Genomic DNA, 22,558 nt, shown 5'->3' with positions numbered 1-22,558 from the left:
TGTACTCTCTAGTGGTCTGTCGAACCGATCGCCTCGCCTTGGTTGATCATCAATCCTCCGAAGTCCTCGGTCTCCTTCACGGAAATTCTGATCAACATTCCGGTCTTCAGCCATTCTTTGGTCACGTGGTACCTGGTCACGTGGCAATGCACGTCTCCCTGAATCGTGTTGATCAGGTTCTTGTGGTAAAACCACTCGTCTGGTGAGCACGCGGAGTGCTTGGCTCACCTCCAAGAGTTGAATCTTTACCTGATCCAATTGATCTTGGATTGTATCAAGAGGAAGATTACGTCCTCCCTGGCCATCATCCACCTTGATAGGATTTTGGCTTTCCTGGGGAATATCTGGATTATTCACCCCAGGTATCTGAACACCGGAATTGCGTTGTGCAGCGGCTGCTGATCTAGTCACCATGGCTTTTTCAAGTCTTTCCCACAGACGGCGCCAAATGATGCGTCCAAAATCTGCTCAGCCCTTGGATCTCCACGTGATGTCCTGCAAAACGAAAGCGTCAGATGTGGCCCGACCGCTGGGGTCGGGAGTCCACCTCCGAAGGCTAAGTCAGTTGATGAACTTAATCACAAACGGCTCTGCTAGAAGCACAGAGCTAATGAATGAAGAAACGGGAAAGGTGATCTAGATAACGAGACGCCGATAGTTTGGATCTATCAGTATGTATCTGAACCTGAGTCTCAGATAGTATTCTTTTTGATCGATTGATCCGTCCCTCACCTTGTATGGTAGTGAGGTTTATATAGAGTGTACCTTCGAATCTCCTTCGTTGGATGCACTCGAGCCTTCTTCGGGTAGTCGTTGGATCTTATCAATGAGATCCGTTGAGCGATAGACTTCTACTAGTTTGGGCTAGTAGAGGACTCCTGAGATAACCGTTAGGTTATGCGATAGTTATCCCTTTGATGATGATTATCCGCAGCCGTCAGTTTGAGTCTGCTGTCATCAAGGTGATTACCCTAATCCATAAGTAAGATTAGGGCACGCTTGCAGCCGAATAATCTTTCTTCTTCAGCAAGCCATCTTCCGGATCCGGTTCGCTCGGGAGCGATTCGGTTTTCTCCGTCTCGACCGGGGTCGAGGGTCGGACCAGGTATGAACCCGGTCTGATCATAAACTCTCCATATCACCATGGATTTCGGGTCAAAACACCATGTCGTCTACTGAGATGGCCCACAAAGACTTTTTCCTTCATTTTGGGTCTTAGGATCTACATTAAGGGAGAGATCTGACTTGACTTCCTAGGACTTTCCAAGGATAACAACATGGTACTTAAGGTCAAACTCTAGGTCAAACATTAAACAAACCCTTCTTCACCCAAAACAAATAGGGTGTCCTGGCTAGGTTTGGGCTGGATTTCACATTCCCCCCCCCCCCTAAAATAATTTCATCATCAAAATTGGGAGAGTACTAGGCTTCCAAAGAGATGGAGATACTTTGCTTTTATCTTGACTTCTTCTCCCAAAATTTACAGGAAACAAATAACAAAAAAGTCTTTGGTAAGAAAATCAATGGAGTAAATCTTACATGCTTTGAAATCAGAAACAATTAGAAGGGTTAACAAATCATGAAGATCACATTGGATTTCCCTTCAAAATCATCATGTGGAGAATTCATAAGGTTTTAGATTGTATGGAGATCCACTCTAGAACAGCAGGGATAGAAGGATCAGCCATGGGAATGACTTAAAATCACCCTCCTATCAAAGGGAATAGAAGGCACTAGAAGAAATAGTAGAGAGAATAAATCAGCTTTGGGGGTAAACTTCTACCAAACAAAACTGGGCAACTCATATGGCAGAGAATAAATCAAACAATGCATATGGTATGTATGCATTCAGCATAGCAGCAAGGTTAGGGTTAGGTGGGATTTCACAATCTCCCCCCTTAAAAAGAAATTCGTCCTCGAAATTGAAAGCATACCTAAGCTTCCAAAAAGATGAGGAAACTTCTTCAGGGGTGTGATCTTCCACCAAATCTTTACCAAAGGGATGCAAGGTACAATGAAAAATAGATCTTATAGGTACCGAACACTAGACTCTTGGCTGACTTCTTAAATAGTTGATAGGAATTCAAAACAATAAGTAGATGTTAAGAATGCAAGAGATGCACAGGTGATAAATCGAACGAAGATAGGAACAAAGGCTACGAATAACGAACCTGAATAAAAGTTTCCTAGGCTTCCCAATAGGGTTCTAGGGTTTCAAAGGTCTTTCACAAAAGCATTACACAAGTAGAGATTATTCAAGGATAAGGAGGCAACAGTCCAAACTTCATATGAGATTTAGGCTCAGGATGAAGATGATGCTGAGGATGAGCATGATGATGAGGTTCAAGATTAGGATGAGACTCAGGATTAGGAGGTTCAGGAAGATGAGGAGGAAACTATTCCAGCTCGACAGTTTGAGGTTGGAGGTCCATCACATTCAACTTTCGAGACACCGGGTGTGGTTTCTCAGTTGTTGGCGATAACTTCCACACAATAGAGGATAGAGATTCAATAGGAGAGGATGGAGACACACATATACATTATAGAAGATTGACTGACACAACTGGAGGAGGAGTCTCGGGCTATGAGAGATCAGCTCGATTCTCAGAAAAATTACCTAAACAGATAGTCCTAGGAATTTTCCTTTTATGTCATCACAGGTGTATTTACTTCCAGACTTGTAAACCCAAGTTATTAGAAACTTAAATAAATGAAGCATAATACACAAATTTGAATAATGCACAATAATCAAAATTTATAACTTGTACTTGGGTTGTAGTGACTATATGCCTTGAAACTCTAACTTCTTGGTTCAAATCAAGAACCTATCTTTTTACCTTTATTTGATGCTTTGACCTTCTTAGATAGTCCTAATATGTTCGGAAGCTCCCCTTTGAATTTCGGACCAATCGGACTTCAAACGAATAAATTATGACCAAATTAGTATATTCTGTCCGTATTGAATCTGCTTGGTCGATCCCATCAACCAAGGCATCGACCAAAGGGCTGCTGACAGCAGAATTTGCCCTGTTCTGTCTCCGTTTGACTTCTAATCTTCTAGGGCTTATTCCTAATGATTGTTATATGCTTGTTTAGGGTTTAATTGATAGTCTTGGACCTCTTCCTCATTATTCTTCAGAATTTCTTCGACGTTTGTTTAAGGTAAGGATGGTTGATTTCTAATAACCTAATATGCATGCTTACTTGTATTTGTTTTAGAATTACATGATCATATCATTGCTGTAATTAGTTTCTTATAATCATATGGCTGTTGTAGTTCCTCAACTACATTAGTACTTGTTCTTATTACTCAAAAGTTATTTTAGTTATGAATGATTATATGTTGTATTATCAATTTTGCTTGTGAATGATTGATTGGGAATATGATTGCCTAGGTTGTGATTGGGGAATGGGGAATTCCCCTTTTCCGTTCCTGCCTCTGGACACCAGTGGAGGCGGAATGGGACATTTTCCTATGGTGTCCCTTGGCACTTTCCCTGATTACTGGTTGACATACCTAGGGCATGTCTAGAAGTGTTTGGCTAGGATGTCCCTGTTATATCAGACCCGATCGGAAGGGAATTGAGTCCAAGCAACCCGTGGTTGCAATGCTGATTTGTGGATACTTAATAGTGGTGCGTAATATCCGTGAGGAGGACATGAATCACATTGTGGACAATTAATACCGGTGCGTAATATCCATGAGAGGCCATTCATTGGTACGGTTGCAGAAGTGGAACGTGGGCCCTTGAATTCAAGACCGGTGAAATGATCCGTGAGAAGAAATGGGAACTACTTGTTAGCTTGATGTAACTGACCAATAGGGTTGATGAGTCTGTAGTCCGACTTGATGGCTATCATAAAGATACGTTGACTCTAGGGAGAAGGATACCGGAAAGGCTTCCGTGATGGGAAGAATGGAGGTATCTGGATCTATGTTGATATAACTAAGTAGAAGACTTGCATTTGCCCATGCTTAACCCTAACATGTGCCAATACTCATACCAATGGCGGAGTGAGAGAGTGTTGACTTAAACCCCAACCATGGAATGTCCGGATGGATGCCTTAACCCAATTACCGCGGAGAACCCAACAGACATGCATCAGAGGCGTGAGGGAAGAGTGACTGAGACTACCCAAAGGAGTATGTTGTTCTATCTTAATGCATGTCTGCCAATAGAGACCAGCATACATAGAGTTAGAAGCATATCTGCATTGTTTGTTTCATATCATTTCCCATATTGTATGGTTTGCTTTCATGTGTTATTATGTTATCATGGATTGAACTACCTTGTTGAGTTCTTTTGAACTCACTCCTTTTTGCAATAGCTTCGTTAGACTTTTTCTCGCAGATAATACTACTACCGTTGACTATGATGGTCAGTATCATGAAGACCAAGTTGAGGACTCATACTAAGATGGCTATGGTGATTACGTTGGTGAAGACTATCAGTACAAGATTGATGCTTATCAAGAGTAGTTCGGCTTTACCACTTGAGTGCTAGCAATGGGATATTGTTCCATCCTCTTTACGACTTTTATTAGATTAGTTGAGACCTTAGCTGTTCGTTTCCCCTTTCATGTTGGGAACCGATTGTAATCTTCATTTGCTTTTGATCTACCTTCCACTTGTCTGTGGAGTGATTTTCCGCCTCACTCTACATTTGATTGGTATCATTTTCCGTTCTCTGATTGTATTCTTGAACCGTATCTTGATATTTTGATTAATAAAGTTAAACATTCAATTTATTCTTGCTTTTGATTATATTATTGTGCTAAGTGGATATGATCGTTCCTAAACTTGATCTTCGGGACTGTGGATCACTCCTTCGGGTATTCTAGATAGGGTACCGGCTGGGTGGGTGTGACAAAACGAATCAAATCGATTGAAAAACACAGCTACTACCTTGCTTGGTTGATTGGGTGGTAGCTTGGTCCAGTCGACCAAGCAATCGACCACCTAAAACAGTATGAAGCAAAAATGTGGTTTTTGATCCGAAACTCAATCTACAAGATTCGAAACACTACGAAACTTGGAGAAAACCTCTAGAACAGTAATCTAACTCTAAAATATTATAGATTAGCCACTAACAATGATCAAAAACACTACTTACTAATTTGGAAACATGACTTTCTAATTTGGTAAAATTCATAGTTTTGATGAAAACATGCTATGAATCCAAAGGAAAAACTAGAGATGATAGGATCTCATTCTAGTAGAAGATAAGCAAGAGATCAGACATGAAAACATCATGCAAACAGATCTAACATGCTTAAGAAATCGAATCGAATGAATGATCATGGTTTCATGAAGATTTCACAATGATCATGGCGAAGATCAATATGAAGATCATAAAACCTTAAGAATGAAAAGAGATTGTAGAAGAGATGGTTGCAAGGATGCAACATCTTCTTCATAGTCTCAATCATAAAGAATAAAACATAGAAAGAGTATATCTATAAGACACAAGAGAGATTACTAACCTTTGATTGAAGAATAGGAAACGAGAAGCTTGAGATCTTGCAAAGTTCTTCACAATCACCAAGGAGAGGCTTTGAGAGCGTCTTCCCATGTTCTCTGAGAGTTTTAGAAACAAAGGAGGCTATAAAACTCGTACTTCTATTATATAGAGCATCAACAGACCTAAACAGAAGATTATGGCAGATCCTGACCCTGTTGGTCGATTGGCCCAATCGACCAAGCCAGTCAACAAGGCTAAGACAGGGAATTGAAGGCCCAACTCAAGTCCAAACCTAATGAGCTTCTCCCAACACAACATATGACTTACGTAGTATAGAGAAATGCCTTCAAATCATGTTTAACTATACTTTAAGTCCATCAACTAGACTCATCTTCAACAAGGTGCAGTTTCCTTTCCAGTTATGAACAAGCTTCCAAGTATGGAACACCATCATCAACTTCCATGGGTTCTGGGTCAAACACCATGCCTTCCACTGAGATGGCCCACAGTTGGCTTCTTCCTTTGCTTCAGGTCTTCGGACCTACAAACAACAGGGTGTCCGGGTCAAGGTCAGGGTTAGGATAGGGCTGGATTTCACATTCTTCCCCCCCCCCCTTAAAAGAAATTTTGTCCTCGAAATTGAAAGCGTACCTGAACTTCCAAAGAGATGAGGAAACTTCTCCTTCATAACTTCTTCCTTCTCCCAAGAAGCTTCTTCAGTCCACCGAATCTTCACCAAAGGAATGGTGCAATTCTGCAAAATCTTCTGAGCTTTAGAACACTGCAGATGACGGAAGGCCTTTTCCAGCTCTTGCAGCCAATTGTTAGGAAACAAGGCATCTTTGGACACTCCAGTGAAGGTGAGCACTTTGCAACTTCAAGAAACTCTCCATCAGACATGTATGAGGAGTTCCAGCCAACCTTTCCACATTCGGGATTGTGGCATGAGGGTTCCCGTTAGCACCAGCACGAGTCTCATTGTGCAGAGTCATGAAACCCATTAGCATCTGATTAAACTAGTTTGCTTGCTGCTGCATCATATTGCCCATAATGTGGACAATATCACAGAAACTTCCTATGTTCAGGGCACTGGGTATGTCATGAGTAGCTTGATCATCAGTGTGGGTCTACTGATCAGAACCACCAACTGGTATCTCACCATTCCCGGTGCTATTGGATCCACCATGACTACTTCTCAATAGAACCATTCTGCAAAATCGGAAACATCAAAAACACCGAAAATCGAAGATTCAACATAATCCACAAGTCCAAATGATTGGGAATCTTAAATCATGCTCATAAACATCCATTTAGTCATCAAATAAACAATTATAGGACAAAAATCACATTTTTCCAAAATTCATCAGAAATTGGAGCTACTGTGACTGTTGGTCGACTGCTTGGTCGATTGGCCCTGTCAACCAACCAATCGACCAAGGCTGGCAGCACGCGAAAAATCAGGTTTTAAGTAACAATGCTTCATTCCAAACTCACTTCTAGCCTTGCAAACTTGAGAGGGAGTTCTAGAGAAGAGGTTCTAAGGTCTTTCTAAGTGTTTTCAAGATAGTTTGGTGATTCAACAACAACACTACATCACAGATCATAATACAAGGTAAACACTCATTCTCATTCTCAAATGCATCTTCTCATGCTAGGATTTTAACAAAAATCATGTTTTACTTGTGTCTATTGTTAGAAATCATGTCTAGGAGCACTTAGAAACATGTTCCATGAATTTTTAACACAATGCCATGCTTAGACAACAAGTTCTAACACAATCTAGCACTTTTTCATCGCTATCGCAACTGAAAATTTCAAATTTTAGGAAAACTTCAATTTCTCACAAACCACTTGGAGTTTTCGCACGAAATCAAATGCTACATGCTTAAATGATATTGTGAATGTGTACATGTAGTTTGATTCAACCAATTTCAAAATTTCAAAAATCCCCAATTTTCCTTCTTGCTGAATTTTTTACTTTAGACCAAGATTTCGATGGATTTTCTTCAAATAAAACATCTTACATGTAATTCAAGTATTATGCACATGATAGTATGTTCAATTTGCATTTTCCCCAAATTTGAAAATATCCAAAAAATTATGAAAATGCCCTTCTGGCTGAAATTTTGAAACAACACTGACAAGTAATGTCCTTTGTCTTTTCCACAGACATTCACACCATGCAGAGACGAGCACGAGGTCGGGGTCGAGGTCGCCTAGTGGGTGCTCGGAGAGGTAGAGGTCGGGTACCATCTCAGCCAAGGGAGGAGGTTCTACGGCTTGACCGGTTTGATACGCCGCAGGCAGAGTTCCTGTATGAGGCGTTCTTCGAGTACTGTTGCATCGAGTTCGGGCGACTACTTCACTTACGATAGCTTAGGGTGTTCAAGATCTGACAGAGGTTCGACACTTTGGAGTGGACCCATCTTTTTACGGCGGACTTGCCCGTATACCCTGATCTGGTGAGGTTGTTCTTCAGCAACCTCTCATCTAAAGAGGAGGTTAGAGGTCAGGGCCATCCTTTTCAACTGATCACTGAGAGCAGGGTCAGGGAGACACAAATTCGGTTTTCCACGAGGGCACTGGCTCAGATTCTCCAGGTGCCTTATTATCCACACCAGTGCATATGGATACCCACAGGAGCTGAGGTGGACAGCTACTTGTTGCCCTATGAGCTTCACGAGATATGTTCCACCCTTTGGAACGACCGAGAGTGCTACACTCCACGGAACAGTGGACAGATGACGGATTCGGCTAGGATTATCGGTCGCATTATGGGTCGAAACATCATACTGAAGGCCGGACATCATCAGGTCACATTGATGGAGGCCCTAGTCATATATCGCATCTACTTGGTATTTCAGATCGACTTGTCCTACATCATCCAGAACTTATTGATAGATCTGGTGGCGCATCCAAGTACGAGGAACCTTTGTTTTGGTAGATTACTGACATTAGTCTTCTGACACTTTGGGGTGAGGCTAGAGGACACAGAGGTGGTCACTGGAGCACTGGGGTATGTGATCAGGACGAGGACCATTCGACAGATGCAGCTCACCCAAACTGAGAGATCTGAGGGTGTGGATAATGATGACTCAGAGGAGGAGGATGAGTCAGATGGTGGAGGAGAGGATGTTGGTCCATATAGTGATGATCAGGCCGGAGATGATACAGAGATGCATGAGGCTGATCAGGAGCATCACAAGATCCCCACATCATCGCATTTTGAGATAGGAGGTCTATCACACATAGTTCTAGAGACTTCAGATCTGAGTGCACAGATGAGATCTATGACTTCCATGCTGGAGAGGATGGAGGTCAGACAGGAACAGATGTATAGTACTATGGAGTCGAGGCAGGAGTAGATAGAGTTGAGACAGGGGTAGATAGAGTCTCAGCTTACTCAGATTGCAAGGACTTCAGAGCATTTAGAGATCAGAGGAGATCACCTAGATAGACTATACTTAGGATTTTCTTTTTATGCTTTATCAAATGTACTCGTTGTAAACATTTCTTGAAATTGATGAAGTTCACTTTGTTTCACTTTATTATTGTGTATCATGCACTTTTCTTTTATTGTATTACGTGATATATCTTAAATTATAATTATTGTGTATTATTTAAATAACCAATTATCTTCATTAATTAAGTTTCTAGTCCAAGTGTTCTATTATTCACTTCTAAGAATAATTGAGTCATTTTTGGATCTATGACTTAGGAATATTCCGTTATTCTTTTCTATGGTTAGGATTTCCTTGAACTTTGGGCTCTGATACCACTCTGTCACATCCACCTAGCTGGTACCCTATCTGGCATACCCGAGTGTGTGATCCACAGCCCAGAAAAACAAGTATCGAGGAAATCATCCTCCCACATATGCAATAACATAATCATGAACAAAATAAAATCAATGTGTAATAATATAAACAAGAGATCCAAATAAGGAAGAAAACAAATGTCAATATAATCAGAGTACGGAAAATGATACCAAATGTATATATAATCAAAAAGCAAAAGAGTGAGGCGGAATCTCACTCCACAATTACAGCGGAATGTAGCTTATAAGTCAAAAGAGAAATTACAACTGTACTCAAAGGAAAGTAAGGAAATGATAATCAGACTAAACTAGAGTATTTTCTACTATAAAGAACGTCTTCATAAACATAGACTTCATCAACCAAGCACAAACGTTCCCACTCCACGGTAGGGCTAATCATGGTATGTAATGTGATCACTCGAGGGATCATCACCGAAATCTTCATAGTTGCCAACACCTTGCATGTAGTACACTTCTTTAGCTTGCGTTTCCTCATACTGGCCGTCATAATACTCAGTACCTGTAGGATAATCTAACAAAAGATATTTGTACACAAATGAGTGAGTTCAAAAGAATTAGCAAGGCAAGTTAATCCACAACAACATAAATAACATGATTGCAGAACATAGCATAATGCAATGTGATATGAAACAGACAATGTATGTATGAATATAACTCTATATATGATGGTCTCTATAGGCAGACATGCTTTAAGTTATAACACTATACTTCTTTGGGAGGGTCTCAAATCACACATCATCGGTTGGCAATGGGTCATTCATCCCTCGGGACAATTAATGGCTGGGGTATAGGTCACTGCTCTCTCACATCACCATTTGGTTTAAGTATTGGCGCATGTCAAGGTAAAACCTAGCCAAATGCAAATCATCTACTTAGTCATATCAACTCATATCCAGATATGTCCATTCCTCCCCCTGGCGATCCTTTCTGGTATCCTTCACACTAGAGTCAGCATAGTCCCTAACTACGAACTCATCAACCCTACTGGCCATCCACAAATAATAGACGGGAAGCTCTCATATCTCCTCACGGATTGGTTACAGGTCTTGAACGCCCGTGAGCCCAAGTCTACTATTTGCAACCCTACCAATAAATGGTTCCCACAATGTGATTCATGTCCTCTCACGGATTAGTTACTGGTCCTGAGAGCCCGCGAATCCCCATTGCTACCACGGGTCGTTCATCCTCAATACCCTTCCGAATCGGGTCTGATATAATGGGGACATCCTAGCCAAACACTGCTAGACAAGCCCTAGGTATGAAAATTAATAATTCGGGAAAGTGTCAAAGGGCACCATCGGAAATATCCCATACTATTCCCACTGATGTCCAAGGACAGAAATGTCAAAAGGACACTTCCCAATCCCAAATCATACCTATTCAATCACATTCTCAAATCAGTCATAACATACACAACTGACATCTCATCATGTATAAAGATACACATAAACATGATCAATCACATATGTAACTGATAAGAATAAGTATTCATAATCAAAAGAATACATGAACATGATACTACTGTAGTTAAAGTACTTGCATCAGTAATAGAATAATAAGAAAATACATTTATGGTGGTGGATCTAAGAGAATCCCAAAATAGAAACTAAGATACACCCAGTCTACGTAATTATGGAAATAATTGTCCTTACCTTAAATAGCTTCGATGAATATCCAAAGATCAAAGAGAGTGGTTCCAAACTTAGCAAGTAAACCCTAAACAGTCATAGATAGGTACTGCCTTGCTTGGTCAATTAGGTGGTAGCTTGGTCCAGTCGACCAAGCAATTGACCACCTGAAATAGTACGAAGCAAAAATGTGGTTTTTGATCCGAAACTCAATCTACAAGATCCAAAACACTACGAAACTTGGAGAAAACCTCTAGAACAATAATCTAACTCTAAAATAGTATAGATTAGCCACTAACAATGATCAAAAACACTACTTACTAATTTGGAAACATGACTTTCTATTTGGTAAAATTCATAGTTTTCGATGAAAACATGCTATGAATCCAAAGGACAAACTAGAGATGATAGTATCTCATTCTAGTAGAAGATAAGCAAGAGATCAGACATGAAAACTTCATGCAAACAGATCTAACATGCTTAAGAAATCGAATTGAATGAATGGTCATGGTTTCATGAAGATTTCACAATGATCATGGTGAAGATCAATATGAAGATCATAAAACCTTAAGAATGAAAAGAAATTGTAGAAGAGATGGTTGTAAGGATGCATCATCTTCTTCATAGTCTCAATCATAAAGAATAAAACATAGAAAGAGTAGATCTATAAGACACAAGAGAGATTACTAACCTTTGATTGAAGAATAGGAGATGAGAACCTTGAGATCTTGCAAAGTTATTCACAATCACCAAAGAGAGGCTTTGAGAGAGTCTCCCACGTTCTCTAAGAGTTTTAGAAACAAAGGAGGCTATGAAACTTGTACTTCTATTATATAGAGCATCAACAGACCTAAACAGAAGATTTTGGCAGATCCTGACCTTGTTGGTCAATTGGTTGGTCGATTGGCCCAATCGACCACCTAGTCGACCAAGCCAGTCAACAAGGCCAAGACAGGGAATTGAAGGCCCAACTCAAGTCCAAACCTAATGAGCTTCTCCCAACACAACATATGACTTACCTAGTATAGAGAAATGCCTTCGAATCATGTTTAACTATACTTCAAGTCCATTAACTAGACTCATCTTCAACAAGGTGCATTTTCCTTTCCAGTTCTGAACAAGATTCCAAGTATGGAAAACCATCATCAACTTCCATGGGTTCTGGATCAAACACCATGCCTTCCACTAAGATGGTCCATAGTTGGCTTCTTCATTTGCTTCGGGTCTTCGGACCTACAAACAAGAGGGTGTCCGGGTCAATGTCAGGGTTAGGATAGGGCTGGATTTCACAGAGATGGCCCATAGTTGCCTTCTTCCTTCACTTCGAGTGTTTGGACATACAAACAACAGGGTTTGAGGGTTAAGGTTAGGGCTGGATTTCACATCATTGTCCCTAGAAAAGTAACATAGGTGGGAACAGAAAATAGAGTGGCCCCAAGTGTTCAATGGGGACTAGTGCTTGCAAGAAGAAAGCGTCTTTGATTTGCTTTAATTGCCAAAAGACTGGTTACTTTGCTCGTGATTGCATAAAGCAGGAGGTATGTACTGTGTGTTATACATCATCTTGTTATGTAACAAGTTCTACTATGCTTGCTGAATTAAGTCCTTTGTGGATTGTTGATTCAGGTGCGACAAACACATAACGAGGGAACGTTTGAGCTTCGTGGAATACCGTCGTGTTCCAAAGGGAAGCAGAAGAATAACGATGGGGAACAACTCAAGTGTGGAGGTTCATGGCATTGGCACGTGCAAATTAGTTTTACGAGGTGGTCGGACACTGTTACTCCATGACGTGCTGTATGCTCCAGAGATTAGAAGGAATCTTGTTTCTATTGATTTTTTTATAAAATTTTCTTATAAAACATGGTTATAAGGTTGTTTTTTAGAACAATTCTTTGGTTTTGTATCTAGGTGATATAGTATATGGTTATGGTTTTCTTCAAAATGGTTCTATTGTATTGGATACAATGGATTATTTATCTAATTCTAGTAGTACTTTGTTTGCCAAGATACTGTGTGTATTGATTCTAATATTGGCTTAGATAGGATGAATAGGTTGGCAAGATAAGGTCTCTTAGGCCAAGGTTCACTATCTGATTGGCCAACCTGTGAATCATGTATAGTAGGGAAAGCAACTAGAAAACCATTTAAAAAAAGGCTTTGAGAACCTCTCTTCCTCTAGAACTTATTCATATTAGATGTGTATGGACCCTTGAATGTGCATACTAGAAAAGGACAAGCTTATTTCTATACACAGTATGGTAACATTTATCTAATTTTTCACAAGTCAGAAGCTCTAGAATGTTGTAAGAAGTTCATGAGCTTAGTTGAGAATCAGTTACCTAAAAGGATTAAAACTCTTTGAATGGATAGAGGTAGAGAGTATCTCTCCGATATGTTCAAAGGGTTGTATATGAAAAGGGGATATCTAGGCAACTTACTATTCCAGAGACTCCACAACAAAATGGGGTTGTTGTGTCACTTCCACCCAGCCGGTACCCTATCTGGCATACCCGAGTATGTGATCCACAGCCCCAAAGATCAGTTTAAGGAAATCAACCTCTCACATTTACAATAATACAATCAAGAACAAGACTAAATCAATGTTTAAGTTATAAAAGAATAAACGAGAGATTCAAAGAGAGTTTACAATATAATCAGAGTGCGGAAGATGATACCAAAAGAATAAATCAAAAGTAGAGTGTAGCGGAAAATCACTTTACTATAGCAGCAGAAAAGTAGCTCAAAACTTAAAAGGAAATTACAACCAATTTCAAAAATGGAAGGAAAAGAAGTAAACTAAATCTAAACTAATGTCTCTTCAAATCTATAAATAATGTATCCATAAGTAAAAGCTTCGATGTCCCATTGTCGACACACAAGCACTAGAGTCGGACTAATCTTGAAAAGCTCCAGCTTTGTACTGGTAGTCTTCACAGTCGTAGTCACAGTAGCCAGTACTTTGGATACTATATGAGTCATCCGCTTGGGCTTCATAGTATTGGCCCTCATAGTCATCTGTACCTATAGATAGATCTAACAAAGTTGTTGCAAAAAGGAGTGAATTCAAAAGAACTCAGCAAGGCAGTTCATTCCACAATAACACATTTAACATGATAGCAAAACATAAAGAAGGCAATTTGATATGAACCAATCATGTAAGTATATTTCTAACTCTATGTATGCTGGTCTCTAGTGGCAGACATGCTTTAAGTTTGTTGAAAACATGGACTGAGGTTTCCTAATTAGAATAGGTTTATGTTTCCTAATAAGTCTAGAGTTTTATTTCTATTTGTTTTATATTTCATTTTCCTACTTCGTATAGGGCTTAACTAGGTTGTAACTATAAATACCCTATTGGGGTCTTATGAATAATATACTTTTCAGAGGAGCAATTCCTTACATTAGAACATGGAATCAGAGCAAGGTTTTGTTTTCATCCAACAGAGGTGTTGTAGAATTTTTTTTGAAGTCGCTATTCACGTGTTTGTTTTCTTTTCGGGTATCTTGAAAATGTATATTGGGTGATTAAGTGCATGTCTAGGAAAATTTTGTCTAGGGAGTCTGGTATTTAAGCGGACAGGTTGTGTCCCTCCGGTTTTTCCTAGAAACTTTCCTGGTGTACTTTGATTCAACAATATACCAATTGGAGGTAACCTGAGGAGATACTTCTCACGTGAATTAGTGGGAGTAATTTTAAAGATATTTCAGGGACTTTTTCGTAACTTCGAAAAAATTTAGGGATTTTTTTTGCAATTTGCAACAATTACATGGACTTTTTCGTAAATTTTGAAAAAGTTCAGGGACTTTTTGAATAATTTCTCCTTGGCGATGATGGCTGATCCCATATCTCCTTTATCTGGTACATCTAAAGAGCCTTCCATATCTTCCATTCATAAGGATCGTGAGTTTTCTCCACTTCAGATAACCACTGTGAAACTTAATGAGACAAATTATCTTAGATGGTCTCGTTCAGTTTCCCTTAATGTTGGTGCTCGTGGTCTTATTGGCCATCTTGATGGGACTTCTACAAAACCTTTCACACCTGGTCTGCAACTTTCCAAGTGGTATACAGATGAATGCTTGGTCATGGGTTTTCTCATCAACTCCATTGAATCTAGCATAGCAGAGAGTTATCTCCTCCTTCCTGATGCGGCAACTATTTGGAAAGTTACTAAATATACAAACTCCAGAGTTGGCAATGATGCACAGTGCTTTGAAATTAGATGGAAAATCAATCAATTACAGCAGAAAGACCTTCCTCTTTCTCAGTACTATAACACTCTTCGGGGATATTACCAGACTTTAGATTTCTATGGGAAGTTTACACCGAAGAATGCTGAAGATGCTATTGCCTATCAACAATGGGAAGATAAACAGAGAGTTTATAATTTTTTGGCAGTATTAAATATAGAATTTGATCAAATTCACGCACAGATCCTTTTTAGAGAGCCTTTCCCTTCTCTGGCTCAAGCCTATGCCATGGTAGATACTAAGGACAGCCGAAGGACAGCTGTGGTACACACTCAAACATATGATAGATCTGCATTGGTGGCTGGTTATGGCAACAATAAATCTAGTTCTAGTAATTTTTGCCGTCCAGTAAAGTGCGAGTATTGTGGAAAAGGGCATCTTACAAAGGACAAGTGTTGGAAGTTGCATTGACGTCCAACAAATTCCCATGGAGGAGGTAGAAATGGAATCAATGGAATCAAGGGCAGCAATCAAACATCTGCAAATCAAACCAGTTCTGACACCCTGAGTACTCCAACACCTCTTTCCTCAGATGAGCTCCAGCACCTTCGCCAATTGATGTCTAGACTTGACTTATCTTCTCTAGTACCAACTTCCAGTACGAGTATAGCCTCTGTCATTGATCTCTCTGTTGATCCACAAATCCCCACAGGTATTTTTGGTTGTCACAATGTCAATTTGACTTATCCCTCCTAGGTAACCGACTCTAGGGCAACTGACCATATGACAAGTTCATCTACTTTGTTTCATACTTATTCATCTATCCCTATTGCTCAGAATGTTCGAACGGATGATGGGTCTCTCTCCCCTATCTCTGGGAAAGGATCTATTTGCCTTCTCTTACCTTATCTAATGTCTTGCATGTTCCTAAGTTTTCGGCTAATCTTTTATCTATTAGTAGCCTTACTCGTGATATGAACTGCAAAGTAACTTTCTTTCCTTCTCATTGTGTGTTTCAAGATCTAGAAACAGGGCTTACGATTGGCAGTGGTAGACAGAAAGGGGGGCTCTACTTAATGGATGGGTCCCCATCAGCTCTTTCTACGATCTCTAGTTCCACCTCCCTTGCACTTTTTACCTTATTAGAATGGCATAGTCATCTTGGCCACGCTCCTTTACCTATTTTGTCCAAATTATTTCATGATCTGATTAAAAGGTGTAATTTGAATGATTTTTATTGTGAGGCATGTATTTTGGCCAAACAGACCAGGCATGTTTACCCTATTTCAGATAATCGTAGTAAAATTCATTTTTCAGTCATTCACTCTGATGTGTGGGGTCCTTCTCGGACCGTGTCTGTATCTGGTCATAGATGGTTTGTTACCTTTATTGACTGTCGTACTAGGACCACATGGGTTCACTTACTTCACCAGAAAAGTGACTTTTTCTCATGCTTTCAAAATTTTCATAATATGATTAGGACTCAGTTTGGGGTGATAGTCAAAATCCTTCGTACGGATAACGGAACTGAGTACTTGGGTGGCGCATTCCCTTCCTACTTAGCAAACCATGGCATCATACACCAAACTAGTTGCATCGACACTCCACCTCAAAATGGGGTTGCCGAACTCAAGAATAGACATCTACTTGAGGTAGCACGTTCCCTCATGTTTTCTATGCATGTGCCTCTTCGATTTTGGGGTGAAGCCGTTCTTACCGCGGCATATCTAATTAACCGAATGCCTTCCCGAGTCTTAGACCAACGCTGTCCCCTTGAGGTTCTTTTAGGTACAACAGTCTTTACAGTCTCACCTAAGGTTTTTGGATGTGTTGCCTTTTTCCGGAACCACCATGTTCATGGAAAGTTAGATCCTCGTGGGTTAAAGTACATTTTCTTGGGTTATCCTCCTACACAGAAGGGGTATAAATGTTATCATCCTAGTTCTCATCGTTTTTTCGTCTTTAAGGATGTTGTGTTCCAGGAACAAATTCCTTTTTTTCCCCCTACACCTCTTTAGGGGGAGAGTTTTAGTGAAGAGGTTCCAGTGTTGATTCCTCCTTTCGATATTTCTCCTAAGATTCCTGCAGATGATACTCCTTTGGAAGATGGAATGACTGGATAGGAATAGCTAGTCAAAAGCAACAAGTGACCCCTTTTGAACCAAGCCAGTCAAAAGCTTTGGTTCCTAGCCCTAAACAATCCATTCCTCCATGTGAATTTGTCTTTGACCCTTCTTCTAATCCTACTTTAGACTTACGAATTTCATTAAGAAAGCAGCCTCGAACTTGCACCAAACATCCTATTTCCAATTATGTTTCATATTAGTGTCTATCTCCAGAATTTCAAAGTTTTATTTTCTCTTTGTCCTCTACTTCTATTCCTAACACTTGGCAGGTGGCATTATCTCACTCAAACTGGAAAGAAGCTATGGATGAGGAAATGCAAGCTCTGGAAAAAAAATAACGTGGGACTTGATGACTTTGCCCATAGGAAAGTAGACTGTTGGGTGCAAATAAGGGTGTCAATCCGTATGGTTTCGATAATTCTGTACGGTTTCGGTATGGTACCAACTTTGAATACCGAAAGCCAAAACCGTACCGTATCCTTTAAATTCGGTACGGTACAGTTTTGGTATTTGCAAAAATGGTCCGGTACGGTTTCAGTACAAAATCGGTATGGGAAAACGGTTTTAATAAGGTATCTAGTGCAGTCCGGTACGGTTTCGGTACAAAATCGGTATGGGAAAACGGTTTTAATAAGGTATCTAGTGCAGTCCGGTACGGTTTTGGTACAAAATCGGTATGGGAAAACGGTTTTAATATGGTTTCTAGCGTAGTCCAGTACGGTTTCGGAACAAAATTGATTTCACACACTAATCAAAATAAATACTAACTATTAAGATTATTGAGTCGCCAAATGACCAGACTAACTACTAACTAGTAAGATTAAGTACTAACTAGTAAGATTAAGGTTCAGCCATTGATCTAACAAGACTAACATTGAAGTTGAACCAATCCAAGACATGGGTTTGCTGATAGGAGGAGAATCTTTTGTAAGAGAACTAAAGATGAGCCATTGAAGTTGACGATGATGGGCTTCCTTGGAGAGTTCTAGCTTACGTTTTACATAAAAACCCCGAAAGGGAAGAGCAAGAAGAATTCAAGAGGGAGAATAATCTCTACCAAAAATCCTCCTCATTCCCCACTGCTAAGTTTTAAATACCTTAGGCAGCAACCTTCAAAACTACAAGCATCTCTCTTCTCCATGCAAAGGAAACTGTACTCAGCCTTGCAGTATCTGTTTTGGGGTCTCTCCTCTTGTAGGAGCTCCATGAACCCATTTCACCAGATCAATCCCTTCACCAAAGGCCTCATCAACTGGTAATCAGGTTGTAAGGATTTCAAGTAGCACAACTCCATAGCTATAAACATTTCCTGGTGCTGTGACTTGCATTGTATATGCATATTCTGATTCAGAAATAAAAAATAAATAAAAGTCTGATGGAAAAGAAGTGAGCTATATATGTGCAATAAGTATACAATGTACCAATATTACTCCAGAATGACAAATCAGATATTAAGGGAAATTCTCCAAAAGTACGGCATAAAATTTATTTTTAAAAGAAATGATGGAATTGTGAAAGTATTGCATTATTTGAGTACCTGGAGGAATGTAACCAAATGAACCTGCCACTGTGCTGATACTCGCAGTGCCCCTTGATGGATCCAAGAGTTTTGATATCTCAATATCCCCAACAAAAGGCTTTGAATTGGCATTTAAAAGGATGTTACCTGAAGAGATATCAAGATGGATAATTGCTACATGATGAAGGAAATCCAACCCTTCTGCTACGCCGATGGCAATGGAGAGCCTTGTAGGCCAATTAGGTACATAATCAGTCTTCATGGTTTAGTTATGAAGAAGCTGAGCCAATGTTACATTGGGAAAATAATCATGCAGCAAGAGAACATGATCTTATGAATCCAACTACAAGATGTAACTAAAACTGTATAGAGCATTGTTAAAATGCATACCAGAAATCTCCAATTTGAAGGGGAATGTGGACAGGAGAGTGGAGATGGAGAGGAAGAAGAAGATAACCTTCAAAAGAAAAAACACCAAAACAATTTGGGATCAACAACGCGATTAATTGGAGAAACAAATTTGAAAGCAAAAAAAACAAAACAAACAGAGATCTTGAGAAACTTACCCGAAATTCATTTAGAGACTCTGTACCAAAGCTTCTCCTTCAAATTTGTGTATTTTATCGAGTGATTTGTTGGTTCAGAAGGTACGCTTCGAAGATGCGGAGTGTGAATGCGGAGAAGTCTTGGCCGTTCCATATAGACAATAAGGAGAAGATGAAGAAAGAGGAACTCGTGGCGAAGGTTCCGTCGATGAAATGCCCAAAATATCAGTGGTGGAAGGATGAGATGGAGGCCATGAGGTCTAAATCATCTAATTCTTTTGCTAACAAGTCTACAAAAACAATGGCAGTGACGACGAACTGACGAAGGTGAAGTCGAAGACGAGGAAGAGAAGATCTATTATGGAGATCTTCACTGCTTCTCCACAGATCGAAACTACTAGATCTCAGTCAAGACCGTGCACAAAACCAGTGGTGGTTCCTAAGTGAGAGTGAGATGAAGACGATGATAGAAATAGAATGAGAGATTGAGAGATGAGAGAAGACACTAAAGAGTGAAGAGTGAAGACACAAGACAGTGAATGAGAGATTGGGAAAGAATAGGAGGTAGGGCAAACTAAATGGAGGAACAAAATTACATATTAACCATGAATTTGGTACGGTATCGGTCTGTACCGCCGGTATGTGCAGCTGAAACCGGTACTAGACTGAACTGAATTTTCAAATTCGGTTTCTGTCCGTACCGTACCGAATTTTAAACGGTCTGGTACGGTCTGGTATTAAGCAGCGCGGTTTGAGAAGGTTATACAGTTCCAGTCCATAGTTGACACCCTTAGGTGCAAATGGGTGTTTGTGATCAAGTACAAGGTAGATGGGACTATTGAAAGGTATAAGGCAAGATTGGTGGCCAAAGGTTCCACTCAAACTTATGGCGTTGACTACTAGAAGACATTTTCCCCTGTTGCCAAGATGAACACAGTTCGTACTATTATTTCATGTGCAATTAATAAAGGGTGGAGTTTACAACAATTAGATATGAAGAATGCCTTTTTGCATGGAGAACTCCAAGAAGAGGTATATATGGATATACCACCCGAGTATTCTACTACAGAGACTTATAGGAAAGTGTGCAAATTAAAGAGGGCTTCAGATGGGTTGAAACAATCTCCAAGAGCAAGGTTTGGAAGGTTCCATAAGGCAATGATATCTAATGGCTATAAGCAGAGCAATGCAGACCACACTTTGTTTATTAAAAGAGATGGTTGCCACACTACTATACTTTTAGTATATGTGGATGATATTGTGATCACAGATAGTAGTGAGGATGAGATTTCAGCATTAAAGACGTTTTTGGGAACTGAATTTGAGATCAACTATATGGGAAAACTAAGATATTTCCTAGGTTTAGAGTTGGCATATTATATACATTGGATCTTCTTGAGGAAATTGGAATGCTAGGATGTAAGCCTGCTGAGACTCCTATTGACCCTAACCTACACTTGAAGGCAAAGGAAGGTGAACCAGTTGACAATATAAGGTATCAAAAATTAGTGGGAAAGTTGATCTATCTATCTCACACTAGACCTGATAACACATTTGCAGTTAGTCTTGTTATCCAGTATATGCATGATCCCTATTCCTCACATTGGATGCAGTATATCGGATCTTGAGATACTTGAAGACTACTCCAGGAAAAGGAATTTTAATTTCAGCTCATGGACATTTGAAGATTGAGGCATATACAGATGCAGATTGGGCAAGATGTCCAGATGATAGGAGGTCTACCTCTGGGTATTGTGTATATGTGGGACATAACCTTGTGACTTGGAGAAGCAAGAAACAGGCTGTAGTTGCGCGGTCTAGTGCCGAGGCTGAGTTTAGGGAAATTGCTCAAGGCATTTTGTGAGGTACTATGGCTTAAAGGGCTACTTCAAGAGGTTGGGACAGATTTGGAGGTTCCTATACAATTATACTCAGATAGTAAGTCAGCTGTCACATCCACCCAGCCGGTACCCTATCAGGCATACCCGGGTATGTGATCCACAGTCCCAAGTATCCAGCAACCATGCCTCCCACATACACGATAACACAATCATGAACAATAATAATCAAGGTAAAAGCATATAATAAAAGAATCATGAATAAGATAAAATAGATAATCAGAGTGTGGAATAAAATGATACCAAAATATATATATATATGATCCAAAAGAGAGAGAGTGAGTGGAAGTCACTCCCTCGTGGCCGCAGGAAAGTAACTTAACAAAGTTAAATTAGAAATCCAAAAATTCAAAGGAGTATATCAGTGAAAGTTAAAGTTATAGATCCAAGTTCCAAAGAAATGACAATATAGGCCTAAGCTAAGGTCTCCTCGGTCTTATACAATATGTCCTCATAGGTGTACACAAAGGAAACTAAGCAGGGCCTTTCCCACACCAAGGTCGGGCTAATCTTGGTACGGAGGGTAACCACAGTATCTTCACCTTAACTTTCATAATGGCCAAGACCTTCAGTGTAGTATGCGGGATCCTAGTCCGCCTTGAGGTATGAGCCATCAGCTTCTTCAGTACCTGCAGAGAAATCTAACAAAACAATTGCACAGAAAGGAATGAGTTCAAAAGAACTCAGCAAGGCAATTATTCCATAATACACAAGTCATATGATACAAAACATAACATGATGCGAAATGATATGAGACATATGATGCGAATATGATTCTAACTCTACATATGCTAGTCTCTATGGTAGACATGCTTTAAGTCATAGCACCATACTTCTTTGGGTAGGTCTCAATCACTCAAGCTGGTGGGAATTGGGTCCTGCATCCCTCGGGACAAATCCATGGCTGGGGTTTAGGTCACCCCTCTCTCACACCTCCATTTGGTCTAAGTATTGGCCCATGTCACGGTAAAGCCTAGCCCAATGCAAGTCATCTACTCAGTCATATCATGCAGATCTAGATATGTCCATTCCTCGCCCCCGGCGATCCTTTCTGGTATCCTTCACACTAGAGTCAACATAGTCCCTGACTACAGACTCATCAACCCTATTGGTCATCCAAAAATAGTAGACGGGAAGCTATCACGTTCTCTCATGGATACGACTTACCGGTCTTGAGCGCCCGTGACCCCAAGTCTAGCTATTTGCAACCCTACCAATAAATGGCCCCTTTCAAGTATCCGTAGTATGATTTATGTCATCTCACGGGTTGGTTACCGGTCTTGAGCGCCCAGCAAATCACACTATTACCACAGGTCGTTCGGTCTCAATACCCTTCCGATTCGGGTCT

The 22,558-nt window shown here is 40.1% G+C and overlaps 1 long non-coding RNA gene across 2 annotated transcripts; it reads right to left on the bottom strand.

The window, feature by feature from the left end:
• Positions 1-9,425: 9,425 nt before the first annotated feature.
• On the bottom strand, positions 9,426-19,850 carry LOC149018745 (uncharacterized). Of its 2 annotated transcripts, XR_016172975.1 has the most exons (4): positions 19,158-19,850; positions 18,786-19,047; positions 18,346-18,590; positions 9,426-9,811 (listed from the first exon to the last, which is right to left on the bottom strand). It is a non-coding gene; the product is annotated as an uncharacterized LOC149018745 (long non-coding RNA). The 2 variants fall into 2 exon arrangements; XR_016172974.1 differs by lacking the exon at positions 9,426-9,811 and having other exon boundaries at positions 18,072-18,590.
• Positions 19,851-22,558: the final 2,708 nt, after the last annotated feature.

Source organism: Hakea prostrata, chromosome 4, assembly GCF_041222555.1.
Source record: "Hakea prostrata isolate BN-2017 chromosome 4, UWA_Hpros_2, whole genome shotgun sequence".
In the NCBI taxonomy this organism is placed as follows: domain Eukaryota; kingdom Viridiplantae; phylum Streptophyta; class Magnoliopsida; order Proteales; family Proteaceae; genus Hakea; species Hakea prostrata.
Note: the sequence above shows the minus strand (reverse complement) of the source record. Positions and strands in the feature narration are given on the sequence as shown.